This window comes from Balaenoptera borealis (assembly GCF_965194805.1).
Source record: "Balaenoptera borealis genome assembly, chromosome: 21".
Lineage (NCBI taxonomy): Eukaryota > Metazoa > Chordata > Mammalia > Artiodactyla > Balaenopteridae > Balaenoptera > Balaenoptera borealis.
In genome coordinates this window covers 27,310,385-27,326,832 of record NC_138880.1, presented here as the reverse complement: position 1 = coordinate 27,326,832, position 16,448 = coordinate 27,310,385, and the positions used below count along the sequence as shown (strand labels likewise).

Below are 16,448 nucleotides of genomic sequence, written 5' to 3'. Positions count from 1 at the left end.
AAGGACCTATGATTTGCAAAGAGGTAAACGTTACATGTAAAAATAAAACATGCCTCAGAAAAATAAGTAGGTAATTATTCCTTCTCTGCATTGCACCAATGACCTACCTGCTCATACGCTTCCCAAGGCAGGAATCTCTAATCCCAAATGACGTGCCCTAGTGATTCAAGGTAAAGATTTCCCCAGCGTACCGCCCATAAACCTAAAGATGTTCAGAATATATTTTTCTGCTCTTTTGCAAAATTATGTATTTCCCTGCTCTGGCATTATACAAGATGCACAGCACAAAGAGATAATTGTCAGAATATGAAAAACCACCCTCATTTCTGTTTACAACATGTAGAGGATAGACCCTTAAAATCTGCAAAGAAAAAGAGTTAAAGTAAGTGTGCTTGAACTAGGGAAGGTCATGACTAAACGGCATAGCTTTAATGGTGGGACCGAAACTAGTTTGAAATTCGCTGCACTCAGATCAGGAGATTGTCCTGTTTCCTTGGCTTTGTGTGCAGTCACGTATACTCAGTATTGAAATGGAGTGTCCAGAGTAGAAGTGACTGCCTCAGTCATTAATTTATGTGTCCAATCAATGATCAGTCACTGACCTCCAAGTCTGTAACAGGCCCCGAGAGAGGGAACAGGGACACGGGTGGGCAAGTTGATGACCCATGTCTTCACGGGGCTTGGTGACTGGAACAGGAAACAGGTAGTGTTCAAATCCCCATAAGTGCAAAGAGAGGTCTCAAAAGAAAAGGATGGTTAGAGAAGAGCGTGTTTCAAAAGCTTTCTACACGGTAGGGAAAGGAGTATCCTGAAGTCCCTTGGGAGGAAATCATGCTTGAGTACGTCTATCAGTTATGCATAGAAATTAGCTGGTGGAGAAGGGGTGTGTGGAGAGAGAATACTCCAGGGAAATACCAGATAACCACAGGTGCAAAGGCCCTGGGGCAGGAGGAGAGCCTGGGTGCCAATGGCGGTAGGAGGTCATTGGTTTAAGCAGAATTTTTTTGATGATGTTCAAGGGCAGGGGTCCTGACAGCTTGGGGAAGTTGTGAGAAAGTGTTAGAAGTGGTACAGTGGCTGCCCTCCAGATTAAAGTATGAAAAGTATGGGAAATATTTTGTAAAATGTAAAGCTTCCTAGAAACGCTAAATGCTTCAACAAATACCTTCCATATGCCTCCCAATCTGATGGATTCTCAGGACATTAACAGCCACGCCTGCCAATGCCCCCAGCTTATCTACTGCGATGGCCCCCTGCCCACAGCTCTGCGAAGACTGGGACCGAATTCCTCCCCACACTCCCAGAGTGAGCGTTCCCAAAAGGAAAATCTCCCACGTCACTCTTCCGCTCAAAGTCCTTCAGTGGCCTCCCATCGTGAGCAGAGTTACAAAGAATGAAACAGCTTTTAAGCTGACACACAAAGCCCAAGAGCAGTGTCACCCGATAACATAGAATGAGTCACACATTAAGGAACACCTTAATGTCTCCCACAAGACGCATTAGCAACGTAAACAGAAACAGGTGGAAATAATTTTAATAATATATTTTATTTAATATGTCCAAAATATAATTATTTCATTGTGTATTGAATCTAAAAATATTAATTAGATGTTTTACATTATATTTCATTTTAAATCTTCTAAATCCAGTGTGCATTTTACACCTACATAAAAAAATAAAGAGCACCATCTTCACTGCAGCAGGCGAATTGTTGTTTAATTATGCATCAGCAATGTGGAAGGAAGTCAGGGGGTCATTTCTAGAAATAAAATGCTCCACCATTCGATATGATGAAAATGCTGGGGCTTTGCTGGTGGTGCAGTGGTTAAGAATCCGCCTGCCAATGCAGGGGACACGGGTTCGAGCCCTGGTCTGGGAAGATCCCACATGCCGTGGAGCAGCTAAGCCTGTGTGCCACAACTACTGAGCCTGCACTCTAGAGCCCGCAAGCCACAACTACTGAGCCAACGTGCTGCAACTACTGAAGCCCATGCGCCTAGAGCCCATGCTCTGCAACAAGAGAAGCCACCACAGTAAGAAGCTGCTCACTGCAACTAAGAGGAGCCCCCGTTCGCTGCAGCTAGAGAAAGCCCGCGTGCAGCAATGAAGACCCAACACAGCCAACAATAAAGTTTAAAAAAAAAAGAGTTGTTATTAAAAATAATTAATTAATTAATTAAAATAAAATAAAATGCGAAGGAAACGTGCGCTTTTACTACTTAAAGTACTGTTTTGACTTATTCAGGTCTTCGATTACAGAGGTAAAGAAAAAAATAATAATAATAATGCCTAATTGTGTGTGACAGGGCTTGTGTATAACTCTCACCAAAATATAAAACAATAAAATAAAATAAAAATCAGAAATCATTACTTTTGAAAACGGTTATTCTACTTAAAAGGACAACTTTAAATTGGAAAAGACAGGAACAGGAGAGACACATAAAACTTTAAATTTTAAATATAATAGGAAGATAGATGACAGATGATAGTTCAATCTAGATCTAGCTAGATATCTGTATCTGGAAATATTCTAGGTATAGCTAGGTCTAGATATAGGTCAATATACATAGATATAAATCTAGGTAGATTTCTAGAACTTAGATACATATATACATAGATGGAAATAGAAACATAGATAGAAACTAGCTAAGTCTAAATACAGATCGATCTAATCTATGTCCACCATTTGTCTATCTGGATAGAGGAAGGAGAAGCTAGGTACGTAGATAGGTAGATAAATAGATGATAGATAGATAGATAGGAGTAACACCAAACTCCAGTAAAGAGCCATCAAGACAAAAGGCTCCCACCCCACTGAGGAATGACAGTCTGCCTCAAGCAAGCAGTGAAGGGGGTGAGCACACACATCTCAACAGCAGGCGGGTCCACTGTAGTTTTAGGAGGGGCGCACTCGTGGAGCAGAACTTAGAGAGGCAGGGTGTGCGCTGTGTCCTCAGAACTCGGCTGGAAGCCCACCTCCTGGCCCTGGAGCCTCCAGGTTGGTGGTCAGGGATGATGAGACCCTGTGACCAATGAGGTCTCCCACTGCTGGGCAGGTGGAAGAGAGGGTCCATCCCCTGGAGGGTATGGGCAGACACCCCCAATTCCTGGCCGTGGGAATCTCTGCTGGGACCTTGTATGGTTTTGATTTTATTTGTCTCTGTTTTTAAAACAATGCGACAGAGGTGATTTCATCAGTATGTATATACGTGTTTATGTGATATATATTGATATAATTCTAATTTCAGATATGTAAATTCCAATATATATATAAACAAATACCAACCTCAGTGATTCTCCAATTTATCCTACACCATATTTCCTTTTTACAGTAAATATTTTATCGTCTTCTCTTTAATCCTCTATTGAAATTCATTGACGATTTAACCTACCTACACATGTAATAAAAAAAGGTAAAATCAGTATAACTCCTTAACACAACATAGATAAAAAATAAAAGAAAAAACCAACAATTTACTGTAGAACTGATATGCATCTTCCTTGTAACTGATCACTGAGGTCTACAGTTAAAAAAAAAAAAAAGATGAAAATGTCAGATGTTTGCAGCTTATGTGGGCTCATCAGGAATGGGGCTGACAGAAGTGCAGCCGACAGAGATAGGTTTTGACAAATAAAATCCTACAGTCTTGTTCAAATCAAAGGCATCGATTCCAAAAACATGAGCAACATGCACTAAAGTTCTCAATGAAACCATGTGTCATGTTTTCTCAAATTACATGGTGGATTCATTGTATGTTAAAGCCAGGTAAAAATTATTCATCTTATATGAAAAAAAAATGGAGCTAAGCTCTGGGCTCAGGTGGTTGTAAGAAGCCTTCCCATGTACAAAGGACTCAAGCGTTCAGGCCAGGTGTTCACGTGCTGGAGACTACTGCATCCTGTTGGTTGTCCGGCTTACTTCCCCTTTCAGTCTTGTAAAAAACACAACTTGCCATCAAGTACCAAAATGCCCTGTAGGGGACAGTATAGCCTCTGCTAAGAAGCACTCATTTAGGTAAAATCATATATTCCTTTAAGTTGATGTCCCTGTGGGTGCATGTGTAGGTAAGACACCTCAGTAGGGTCAGTGGTGTTGAAGGGACCATCTTTCTCATGATCACGTTGTTCTCTGCCCAACCTGGGAAACCTCACAGAAAGCCCGTTCCTTCCTTATTTCCACTCAAATCCAGTCTGTCTTGGGGGGCTGTTCAAGTCACATGCATTCCTAGAAGTCAGTCCTGGCTTTCTTTGGTCCAAAAGTTCCTTCTCCCCCTCTGCACTCTGGGAGTTCATGCTTTACATCCACTGTTTAACCTGCAACATCCATGTCTTCCTTCCCCAATCGTGTTAGTCTTGGCTCTTCAGATAAAGTGTGAGCTTCTTGAGGACGATGACTGACTTTTTTCTGTCACCCACAAAGCCCTGAAGTATGATGACATGAAGGGGGTTTTGATAGTTGTGACCATTGAATGCTTTTCTCTCCTGCACAGGTCGTGTGAGGTCTGTATTTCTGGTTATCATTCGATAGAACACACGCCTTGTCAATGTCCATGTCCAGCAGATTTGAAAAAAGGAAATAAATGGCATCAGTTAAGAGGTAAGAAAGTCATGGAAACGCCCTTTAATTTTCAAATCAATAATAATGCAGCTCAGACATAGCAACAGATTTAAGAAGCAATTAGATTCAAATGCTTCAGGATGATTTATGTGCTTAATTAAAGGCTTATAAGAATTCATTAAGAAGTTATATAAATTGTCTTGTTCCTTACATCTGGATTATTTACACCTACAAACTCATATTTATGGAAGGAGATGAAGGCACTCTGTCACATTTTTAACTACAGTCAAAATAGATTCTTGGAAGCCTGCTGATGTGAAAATTATACTTTATTTCTAAGTTAACTTTAGGAAATCGGCCACTTGTTTTCCATTTATGCATTACATTTTTTACCAGAAATTTATTATGATGTCATAGTTTGGTTCTCAAAGGATGGAACCTTTGCTTACCAAAGGTGGTTGCTATAGACTAAATGTTTGTGTCCCTCCAAAATTCATACTTTGAATCCTAACCCCCAAGGTGATGGTGTCAGCAGGTGGGGCCTTTGGGAGGTGACGAGGTCATGAGGTTGGAGACCCCCATAAATGGGATTAGTGCCCTTATGACAGAGACCCCAGAGAGCTCCCTTGCCCCTTTCTCCACGTGAGGGCACAGCAAGAATATGCTATTTATGAACCAGGAAGGGGACCTCACCAGGCACTGCATCTTCTGGGCCTTGGTCTTGACTTCCAGACTCCAGAACTGGGAGAAATAAATGCCATTGTTCATAAACTACACAGTCTCTGGTATTCTGTTAGAGAGGCCCAAAGTAAAACAGTGGTCACGTATCACATTTAGTTTATTTTGTGAAAAAATAAATTTGACATTTTTGGATTGAAGTATAGTTGCTTTACAATATTATATTTGTTTCAGGTGTACAACATAGTGATTCAAAGTTTTTACAGGTTATACTCCATTTAAAGTAATCATAGAATATTGGTTATATTCTCTGTGCTGTACATATATATCCTTACAGCTTATTTATTTTACACATAGCAGTTTGTGTCTCCTAATCCCCTTCCCCTCTCTTTCCCTTCCCCCCTTCCCTCTCCCCACTGGTAACCCCTAGTTTGTTTTCTGCATCGATGAGTCTGCTTCTGTTTTATTATGTACATTCATTTGTTTTATTTTTTAGATTCCACATACAACATAAAATATTTGTCTTTCAAATAAAAGGACAGTCTTCTCTGGCACTTAATGACATAAAAGGCTCTCAACTGCCTCAAAAAGTCACTGTTTCTTTCTCAGTAAACAACCTGTTGTTCCATGGATATGAAGTTACTGACACACTCGAGGAATGAAGTCTGGGTCTCTGCAGACCCCACAGCACTGGTGGGGAACAGTATGGTGTCCTGCACTTGAAACCAAGAAGGTAGATCTCAAGGTTAAAAAAAATAAAACCCCCAAACAAACAAAGCAACCAAAGGGGACACAAGAGATCTTTTGGCGGTGCTGGGTATGTGTACCATCTTGACTGTGGTGATGGGTGGTATCACAGGTGTTGGCATGTTTCCAGACTCATCAAAATGTATACATTGCATATGTGCAATTTTTTTGTATAGCTCAATAAAACTGAGAGGAAAAAAATAAAAAGCAAATGAAATTTACAATTGGATTTCTTCTTCCTTTTGACTCTTTAAAAATTATGGATCTCCTTTTCATTTTGAAATTAACAAAGAAGGGCATCCATTTAAATGGCATTTGTATTTCACACTGTATCTCTGTACTTTTTTGCTAGTTGTACTCTATGCTTCTCACAGGTACACACACATAATCACCCACATAATCACCGTTAATTATTAGATTTATTAAATTTATTTTTCCTCCAGAAACCAATTAATGTCCTTGTGTTGATGGGAAATCACATTAACACCAGCTTAATTTTGCACATGTTCTGCAGTCCCACCTGTGTCATCCTGAGCCCAGCATGAGAGTTCTGTACGGAAAGCTAGTGGAGGTGGGATTACTCCACTCGGGGTTTTGCACAAATGGATTTTGAACGCTCCTGACCTGCACGGAATGTTCTGTAATTCTAAACTCCCTATCCAAATGCATTTTCTATTTAATACAGGCAAGTGTAACAGCATCAAATGTAAAGATCTAAAGACTGAAAGAAATGTATGGCTAGCTTGAAGCAGAGAAGAAGAGAGCATAGAAGCAGATTCTGAAAAATGCAGATGTGGAAGGAAAAGGAGAAAGATTAAGAAAAAAATGAATCCAAAGATAATATACACATTGTGTGTGTGTGTGTGTGTGTGTCCAAAACCACAAAAGCAACGTTTGCATTTTCCTATTAGTAAACCTGGATACACCTCCAGGTAATTTTAATTTCCACTGAAAAATAAAACAAAATGTGAAACAATGCATAATACAGCAAAGAAATGGAAAATCAGTTTACCTTTTACAAATCAAGAATTCTGTCTTCCTTCAGAAGCTGAGGCATGTGAGCAGGAGAGACAACGGGCACCAGCTTAGTCCTCCTGGACTGAACCTCTGACCTTGGAAATATACGTAGAAGATGTCTGGTCACTGAAATAATTGAATTATTCAAGCCTCATAGTAAAACAAGGCTGAGATTAAAAGAATTAATCTCCTTTTCGGTTCCGTGGATCTTACGCAGTTACTAGGGTTTTAGGCATGTGAGGACCATAAGCCAGTAGGTTTCCACGTGGGCCTTCTGTTCACACTGTGAAAGCAGGTCAGGGTTGACCCCACCCACCCATGAAGCCATGTTCAAATGTTCCTGGGCTGGGCTGTGATCCCGGCTCACTTGTTAGTTACTGGTTTCATTTTAAACATGATTTCATGAGGGTGTGTTGATATCTAGACTAGGGCCTTTCCAGTCAAGTGGGAAGCAATGTAGCCGTGGCTTCAGATTCTATTTCCAGAAGAGGCATGTGGCCTTGACAAGAAGGGGCAGTGGCCCTTGAAGAGGGCCCTCAAGGGCAGCCCCATTCCAGACCTGCAGGGTCAGCAGCTGGGCTGGGGCCTGGAATTTGGGGTACAAGCGTCCAGGTGACGTCATGCACCCTGAATCGGAGAGCCACCACTCGAAGGGGACTTTCCCAGCACCAGGACCCCCCAAACACCTGCTTTGGTCCTCAAGGCCCCTCCCAGGAGACCTGCCTCTCTAGCTGGTTCTGACTCACCCCTCCATCCCTCCATCACAAGGACTTTGCCAAGGAGAAAGCCCATCCACCTGGCTCACACAGAGGCCGAGCCTGCAGTCATGCGCTGAAGACTCAGAGCTGACGAGGAGAGTGCAGGGCTGGCGCAGTGAATAATCACACCTTCAGACACGCTGGGAAGCCACCCGCGCTCAGAGAGCAGTGTGATCGCGCACCCCTGCAGGAGGGACAGATTTGTGCCTAGTACCTTAATACTGACCTCAAATACGTGAGGAATGCAAAATTCCACATATATACTAATGATTTCAAGTGTGATTCTTTTTAACCATCGGCGTTTACTGAGAAATTGCTCCTGTCTCACAAAGATGGCTCTTAACTCACGTGCTAGGATGTTTATTCTTTTATATTTTAACAATGGAACACATGCCTGGTATATCACTTTTTAATATAGACATCAACAGCCAAAGCTGTGTCCCGGTTTTACGATGATGACTTCACTGCTCCTCCACGATTGCTCTGTCAGCTCCCTGCTCCCCAGGGGGAGACGAGACCACAGGAGGGACGTGAATCCGCCTTCCCGAGGGGAGCACCATGCTTCTGGCCATGGGATTTGAGCTCAGCTTGTCTGGGGTGTAGCAGTCCCAGAAAAGTTCTGAGTAAAACACTACTGACCTTTTAAGGATTTGCAAACGAAATGGCCGAAAGCAAGAATGCATTATAAAACAGATCTTTCAAAAACACTCTATTTTCTCCATAGATAAGCTATATTCATTCTTGCTTACAGATTTGCCGTTTGAGAGAACACGCAGTTCATCATTTCAATGCATCATCCCCATACATCTCCCAACCGCTTGCAGTTATGATGCTGCGTACGTGTTATTCCACATAACACCACTTCGTCACTTTGTGGGTAAAAGTCTACAGATTGGATGTTTAAAATGAGATTATTGTCGATCAGAAGGACAGCTGTGTGGGGAGAAGGGAAGAGCGTCCACCAGCTGGCGGCTGGGGCCCCAGCACAGACCTGCACACACACAGCTGCAGAGGCCCCGCTTGTGTCACTCCTGAGTTTATCAAGGTCATCTTCTTTAGGGCTGCCTAGGGTTCCTCGGGGTGGTGTGGGCTTCATGACACACAGCAAGGGACAACGGGACATCGGGAGCGGGGAGATGGGCCTGCTGTCACAGTGCTTCTGAGGAACTATAGATATATTCAAGAACAACTACAAAAATCTTTTCAAGGCCAAAACAGCACCAGATCTCATTAGCAAAATTAGACATTTTGGGTTTTCTTTTATTATTCAGAATCTGCAGTATACTCACATATGCTGTGAATGTCCAAAAAAGAGATGCAAGCTGACCTGCTTTCCAAAGTAATTTTACTGCCAAAACCCAATTGTCGCAAATCTTCCTATGGAAGCATCTCCAAAAGAAACACGTGCACCAATCGCCCTTCACATTTGTATGAGCTTCCAGTGCATCGTGCTCTGTGTTTCCTGGTTTATTATTTTCACTGGATTCTCACAACCGTCATACAGATGCTCTTGTTCTCCGCATCACAGAGGGTAAACTGAGGTTTAGGTGGAAGTAACTAACTGCCACGGGACTGCCAGCAGCAGGGCCGGGTCCCAGCCGGGTCCCTTGATCTCTTTCCGGCCAACGACACTGTGTATCTGCACCTGGTCCCGAAGCCAGGGAGAGACAGGTGACGTGTATCTACCCCAGCTCCCCCGTTACCCTGTGGGGCGAGAAGCAGCTGTGCACACAGAAGACGCTTCAGTCCTGAACTCAAGGGACGTTCAGGTTCATGTTAGAAAGGAAACTTATGGCAAAAAGATTTTACTTCAGTGTCTCGATCTTTGTCTTTCAGGACAAGGTTTAAGTCAAACAAATAGAATACACTCTGGGCTGAGCCCAGACTGTGCAGCTCTACCCAAGGCCAAGGGTGTTCTCCCAGTTACTTAGGAGGGTGGCAGGTCCAGCTGGGAGAACCCCAGCCCACCTTCGCAGCAGGTGCGTCTGGTGTAAGTGCCACATCTCTGGTCGTATGTTGTGTGAAGTTACACTGCATCCACGAACCCTCTTGTTGTCTCCAAACTAAGAGGAGCTAAAGACCCCTCACACCTGACTCTGTGGAGGCAACAGCCGCCACTCCATTCCAACAACAGGCAAACACTGGACAGACGGAAATCAGCAAGTCTTCTTAGATCCGCCACTCCATTCCAACAACAGGCAAACGCTGGACAGACGGAAATCAGCAAGTCTTCTTAGATCTGCCACTCCATTCCAACAACAGGCAAATGCTGGACAGATGGAAATCAGCAAGTCTTCTTAGATCCGCCAGAGAAGTGAGCTCACAGGGCAAACTACTGCCCTCACATCGGACAGCAAGGCAGGCGCTACAGGGAACCACAACTTAGCAGAGCAGAAATCCCCATGGGAACCAGGGCCGGGGAGCACAGTCATGATGAAGGGCTGGAGCCTCGGGGGGGACCAGTCATCGGGCTCCCTTTTCTGAGATTTACCTCCAGGAGGGAGACCTGGTTCTCACAGGGAATGTTGGAGAAAATCCCCGTGTGCTCCCAGCAGGGGGAGGAAAAGGAACCATTGTGAAACACCCCAGACACTCTGCCCTCTCAACAAGGCTGCCCTCAGGGAACCTGGTTAACCAGAGCCTAACCTGCTGGGGGTTTATCAACACCTAGCTGACCCGGGGAAGGGAAAGGCCCACCTCCAGCCCCTCCAGACATCCTGGCCCACCTGTGGGGTGAGGACTGAGACCTCGTCACAAGACTATGGCTGTGCCCCTCCTCCCAGCCCTCCCAGCACATCTCAGGGCTCCTGTGTAGTAAGAGCAGATGCACCAGAAAGGACTGCACGTCTCAACCTTATTATGTAAGAAGTCTCTAGACTTCTTACTTCCCCAAACAAATCAGGGGAGGCAAAAACAGGAACACGAAGAAACGCTGGCCTTTGACAACTACAACTACGTAGACAGTGAACCCAGCCAACTCCTAGCCAGAGAACCTAAAACTCATACTGAAGGCCTGTTTACCTCAGTTCTTTTTACCCCACATATCATCTCCAGCTTAAAGATAAAAAAAATTACAAGGCATATTAGAAGAAAAAACACAGTTTGAAGCCTGAGAAGCTGACTCAGATATTGTAGTGCTATTGGAACTGTCAGACTGGGAATTTGAAACAGCTGTGGTTAATACACTAAAGTTGCTAACAAAAAGGTGCACAACAGGCTAGAACAGAAGGGCATGGTAAGCAGAGAGCTGGGAAACCCAAGAAAGACTCATAAGGAAGGCCAGAAATAAAAATCACTGTAACAAATAATAATGCCTTTTTTGGGGACATCAAGAACGGAGTGGACACAATCAAGGAAAGAGTCAGTGAGCTTGAAGAAATGTCAATAGAAACTTCCAAAACTAATGTAAAGAGAAAAGAGAATGAAAAGGACAGAATAGAATATCCAGGAATGTGAGCACAAGTAGAAAACGTATAACATGGGTGTAGTGGGAATATAAGCAGGAGAAGGAAGATAGGAAGTAGCAGTAGAAACATTTGAAGCAGTAGTGACTGAGATTTCCCAAGATTAATGTCACGCTCTGACCACAGACCCAGGAACCTCAGACAACACCAACAGGATAAACACCCAAAAATCTACACATAGGCTTCTCATATTCAAGCTACAGAAACTCAAGGACAAAGACAAGAGCTTGAAAGAAGTCAGAAGAAAAAATATCTATCGAGAACCCAGGATAAAAATTAAATTGGACTTTTCTTTAGAAACCATACAAGCAACAGAGGTTACAGCAAAATAGTTACAGTGATGAAACAAAGAAATTGCCAACCAAGAAACCTATATCCTGCAAAATTACCCCTTAAACATGAAAGAGAAATTAACACTTTCTCAAAGAAAAATTGAGGGAATTTGTCACCAGTAGACCTACCTTGCAAGAAATGTTAAAAGGAATTCTCTAGAAAGAAGGGAAATACAATTGGTTAGAAACTCAGATGGATATAAAGAAAAGACAAGGTTAGGTGTTAATGATAAGGGAAACAGGAAGGCAGTCAAGGGGTGTATGGGAATTCTCTGTACTTTCTGCTTGATTTTTCTGTAAACCTAAAACTATTCAAAAAATTAAGTCTATTAGTTTAAAAATATATATGAGACTCTCTTTTATCTCTTCAAAAGATTTTTTTCTCAAATAACATATTCTTGGTAATATTTTATAAGCTTGAAGGCTGTTACATAAATGAATGGCTGAATTTTTTAAGTAGAAATAAAGATCTATTTTCTGATATTTTTTTTTTTGTGGAAACCATGATGGATCTTAAATATCTAAATTTCAACTCATCCATAAGTTTAAATTTATGAAACTGGGTAGAGAATCACCCCTAGAAAGAATAAGTGGATTTTAAGGGTTAATGTCAAATCCTGCAAGTTATTACTCATCTGCATGACATATACAATAGATTCACCTATAATAAAGCAGATGAAAAAGGTTATTCTCTTATATCACATTATGCATCTTAAATATGTTACAGAAGATTGAATTATAGTTGAAAATTTAAAAATCATGGCATTATCACTCAACTTATAAATCCAATATCATATTTTAAATGACAAAAAATCTGTATCGGTACTAAATCCACAAAGGAGAGCACTTTCACATATAACATTTGCTGTTTCCTGTCTACATCACACACGTCATCCTAATATCCACATATGTACCAGGAGGGTGATAGTTTGAGACACTGAACCTCGGAGGGGATATTAGAGTTTTCGTGTGTGTGTGTGTTTGTGTGTGTGTATTCATGTCTAAATCTTACAGGATTCACAGAATGCAAGTGCAGGGTGGAAGGCAGATTTAAATTCTGCTTATGAAGGAATTCTTGATTTGAGGACCAGACCTTGGTTTTGCTCACTAGCTCCTTAGAAACATACCATGCACTTACTAAGGGGAAAAAAATCTCCTTTTGCTTTGAAAATGATCAAGACTGCTATTTTTGGTACCATGGCAAGCTTGATCCCTGGACCACCCCTCCTGATGCAGTCAGCTGCAGACCTTAGAGGAGATCCAACACATGTTTTCTCAAATGCATGATCACTATCGATAACAGGGCCAGGATGGTGGGAGAGCAGGGCAGACATTACAGGGTAGGGGTGGGGGCAGAAAGAGGGTTACATAATAAGGGAAAAAAGAATAACTCAGCACGCTTGGGATACAGGAGGGAGAGACACACAGTTATCCAAGCTTCCAGGCTTCCAGATCGAGTTTGCCTCTTCGTCTGCAAGTCCTTAACAACAGAGAACAAAACCCAAGGTCACACACACGGAAATGACTAGTGTGTGTAGAAAATGGGCTATGAAGTCACGGTAAAATTACGTACATATGGTAGGCCAAAGGGTGCAAAATTTCAGTTATAAGGTGAATAACTTCTGGGGATGTAATTACAGCATGTGACTATCTTAATATTACTGATTGTGTACTTGAAATTTGCTAAGAGTAGATCTTGTGTTCTCATTACCAAAAAAATTCATAACAATGTGAAGTGATGAGTGTGTTTATTGGCTTGACTGTAGCAATAATCTCACATTATGTATATCCAATCGTCATGCTGTACACCTTAAATATATACAATTTTTATTGATCAATTATATCTCAATAAAGTTCAAAAAAAGTTATGTACAAAGAAATTATGAGACATGATTAAGAATAACTTCGTTAATTTTATGGTTAACTGCAACGAAGAGAAAAAATTCTGCCCTGATAAACCATATAATATTAATTTCTCAAATCATCATCCGTTTGGATTTTTTTTTAACTTTCTGTGTCAGACACAGGCTTCAGAATTACAAATTTTGATAGAATACTTAACTCAGTGATTGAAAGGAATATTATGAACTGTCCTTAGAAAGTCAAGCTATCTAGGAAAATTGTAGCCAAGAATATGTATTCAGAAATTTATTTAATGGTGTGCTCAAAATTACTTTTAGTGCAAATATGAGTTAATATTTCTTTAGCAAAAATTGTACTTATTTTATATTACAGAAAGAAACATGCTCTATTGAAGTGTCATACCAATACAGCAATGGCAAGAAACAGAAGCTGTGGACGCAGCGCTTGGGAGATGAACAGTGAGTAGTAAGGCCGACTACAAGGGAAGGCGGGTGGGGACCTTGACTCACGGAGAGGAGCACCATGTGCTATGAGGAGCACCATGTGCTATCAGTGTGTGTCCCTCACAACCCACAGATTGAAGCCCTAACCCCAGGGTGATGGTACTAGGAGGAGGGGCCTTTGGGAGGTGATCATGATCATTGAGGTGAACAAGGCCATGAGGGTGGAGCCCCCGGGATTGGGGTTAGTGCCCTAATAAGAAGGGGAAGAGACTACTGGAGCACTCCATTCACTTCCCCCCTCCCTGCCCCCACCATGTAAGGACCCATGTAAGGAAGACCTCCATCTGCAAACCAGGGAGAGACCCTCACCAGACAGCAGCCCTGCTGGCACTTCGATCTCGGACTTCCAGACTTCAGAACTGTGAGAAATGAATTCCTCTTGTTTACATCCCAGTCTAGGGCATTTCATTGTGGCCGCCTGAGCTGACTAATACACTGTGTTTAAGAGAGAAGGTGTGGGAGCAGGTTCCGATGGTCCCCAGAATGAGTTTGTGTCAGCAGTGTGCTATAAAAATGCTAAGAGCAGGTGGAGACACCTTTGACGAGACAGGTAGGTTGCTGGCTAGAGACAGGAGGCATTGGCCCTTGGCTACAGAACACCTGATCTCAATTTGCAGGCCTCGTTTGCACACAGGTGTGAGATGCCCCTCCCACCAGTGGCCTGCGTGGGGTAGGTATTGGCAAGTTACAGGTTTTCTAATATTCCCACTCACATTGTTTGAGTCCTTGCTCACCATAGATGTCTTTTCCAAAACTAGATGTCTGGAACAACTTGTGTAATAGCATTGGTCTCATCATCAACTGCTTTTGTTCTAGTTATTGCTCAATGAAAGTTGTTTGCCATTAAAACATACTTCCTCTCATGTGAGAAAAGCACAATAATTACATATTAAATGAGGTCTTTTAAATATCTGCAGCTTGGGAGAAGCTACTGGCAATATAATAGTATTTTAGAAAATTACATTCTCATTTTTCTTTCTATAAATAGCACTGAGTGTTTATAAGTATTTTGGAAGCATATCTGAATTTATATATGATACATGGGCTAAATTTTTTAAAGAAAATCTAACTGCTGTCCTACCATATCCAGTCTAAGACTGAGTTGAGGTCATTGGTCGCTGGTAGACAATAAATTGAGGGATATTCCTGAGGTAGAAACTAGACCTATAGATCAAAAGTGAAGTTTTTGTCACTCCAACTGAAAAAGCATTTGAAATTAAATCAGAGCATGAAGTGATTTATTTACCGGGACCCGTCATGTTACTACCAAGATTAAACACTACATAATGCAAGAGCAATATGCCTTCACTAACACAGCCAGAGGCTTAGTGGAGGCATCTATGATGTCAAAGTGAGTTATCAGGGGATAGAGGTCGTGGCGTGAATGTCACGTTGAGAGATTTAATAATAAACCAAGGGCTTAGGAAAAGGAATGCGCAAACTAGTACTGACTGAGGGGAAGAGAACCATATTGGACTTTGGAGAAACCGATTATTTAAGGAGGCGGTGGGCACTGAGTCTGGAAAACAGACACTGAGTCCCACACGGTTAGACGTGCGCTAGAAGCGGGGTGAACGGAGACCTGGGAGACCCCCTTGCTGCGTTTAAGGGATGAAGTCTCAGTGTATCTCAGACCCATGGGCAGTCACAGGTGCCCTGAGCTAAATCACACCCTCAAAGACTCCATTTCATCATGCATTCAGACTACAGTTTGCTTTAAAAATCTTTTTGAATGTAGATTCCCAAAGAAACATTTAATATAATACATTTAGTAAGATGACATTTCAATGTCTTCCTCTAAGTAAGTAATCATGAGTTATTGCCAAACCCTCCCTATCCTATCAGTTTCACGGGAAATAACGTCAGTCTGCCTGGCATTGGGGCTGTAGAGGGTGAGGCATGTTGTGTGTACCAACCACTGCAATGGGACATTCTGTGACAGGGTCACAGGGAGGGACAGGCAGTGTCACGGCTGGACAAGGAAGTGAGATTTATGATGGCTCATTCCCACTTTGCTTGCCCGGTGTCGCTAATGTTTCAGTTCTCCCAGGGAAACCATGCATTGGCGGTCTCTCAGCTGTAAACAGGAAACTAATAATAAACTGTGACTCCAATGGTCCATTAGCAGTGTTTGTATCCTAGGCTTCTTTCATAACATCGTACTGTTATTTATTAAGTGTCAGAGCCAGAGCTAAACTTGACAATAAATGCAGTATCAGTAACCAGGTCACCAACCTAACACCTAACAAAATTCAGTGCTTGTGGTAAAAGAAGAACGATGGCCGATTCAAATAGAATCTGCTCTTGAAATAAATGAGCTTTAGTAAAAAAAAAAAAAAAAAAAAAAAAAATTGAATAGGTTTCTTGGCAAACAATGACTTAGAAAATGCAGTATTATAAAAAAACCACTTGGATTGGATTGGATTTTTCTGCTTTATATGGAAATTTGCAGTACTTTATATGAATATTTCAAGGCAGCTTCTTAAAATATTAAATGTTACTGCATAAACTAAGAAGAAAATAGGAAA

The 16,448-nt window shown here is 42.0% G+C and overlaps 1 long non-coding RNA gene across 2 annotated transcripts in view; it reads left to right on the top strand.

Annotated features, from left to right (window-relative positions):
* Nucleotides 1–15,644, top strand: part of LOC309619787 — a 291,877-nt gene extending 276,233 nt beyond the window's left edge. For both annotated transcript variants that reach the window (XR_014239230.1, XR_014239231.1), the window contains 3 exons: nucleotides 4,491–4,597; nucleotides 13,790–13,875; nucleotides 14,181–15,644. This is a non-coding gene — a long non-coding RNA (uncharacterized lncRNA). The remainder of the gene's footprint in view (nucleotides 1–4,490; nucleotides 4,598–13,789; nucleotides 13,876–14,180) is intronic.
* The last annotated feature ends 804 nt before the right edge of the window (nucleotides 15,645–16,448 follow it).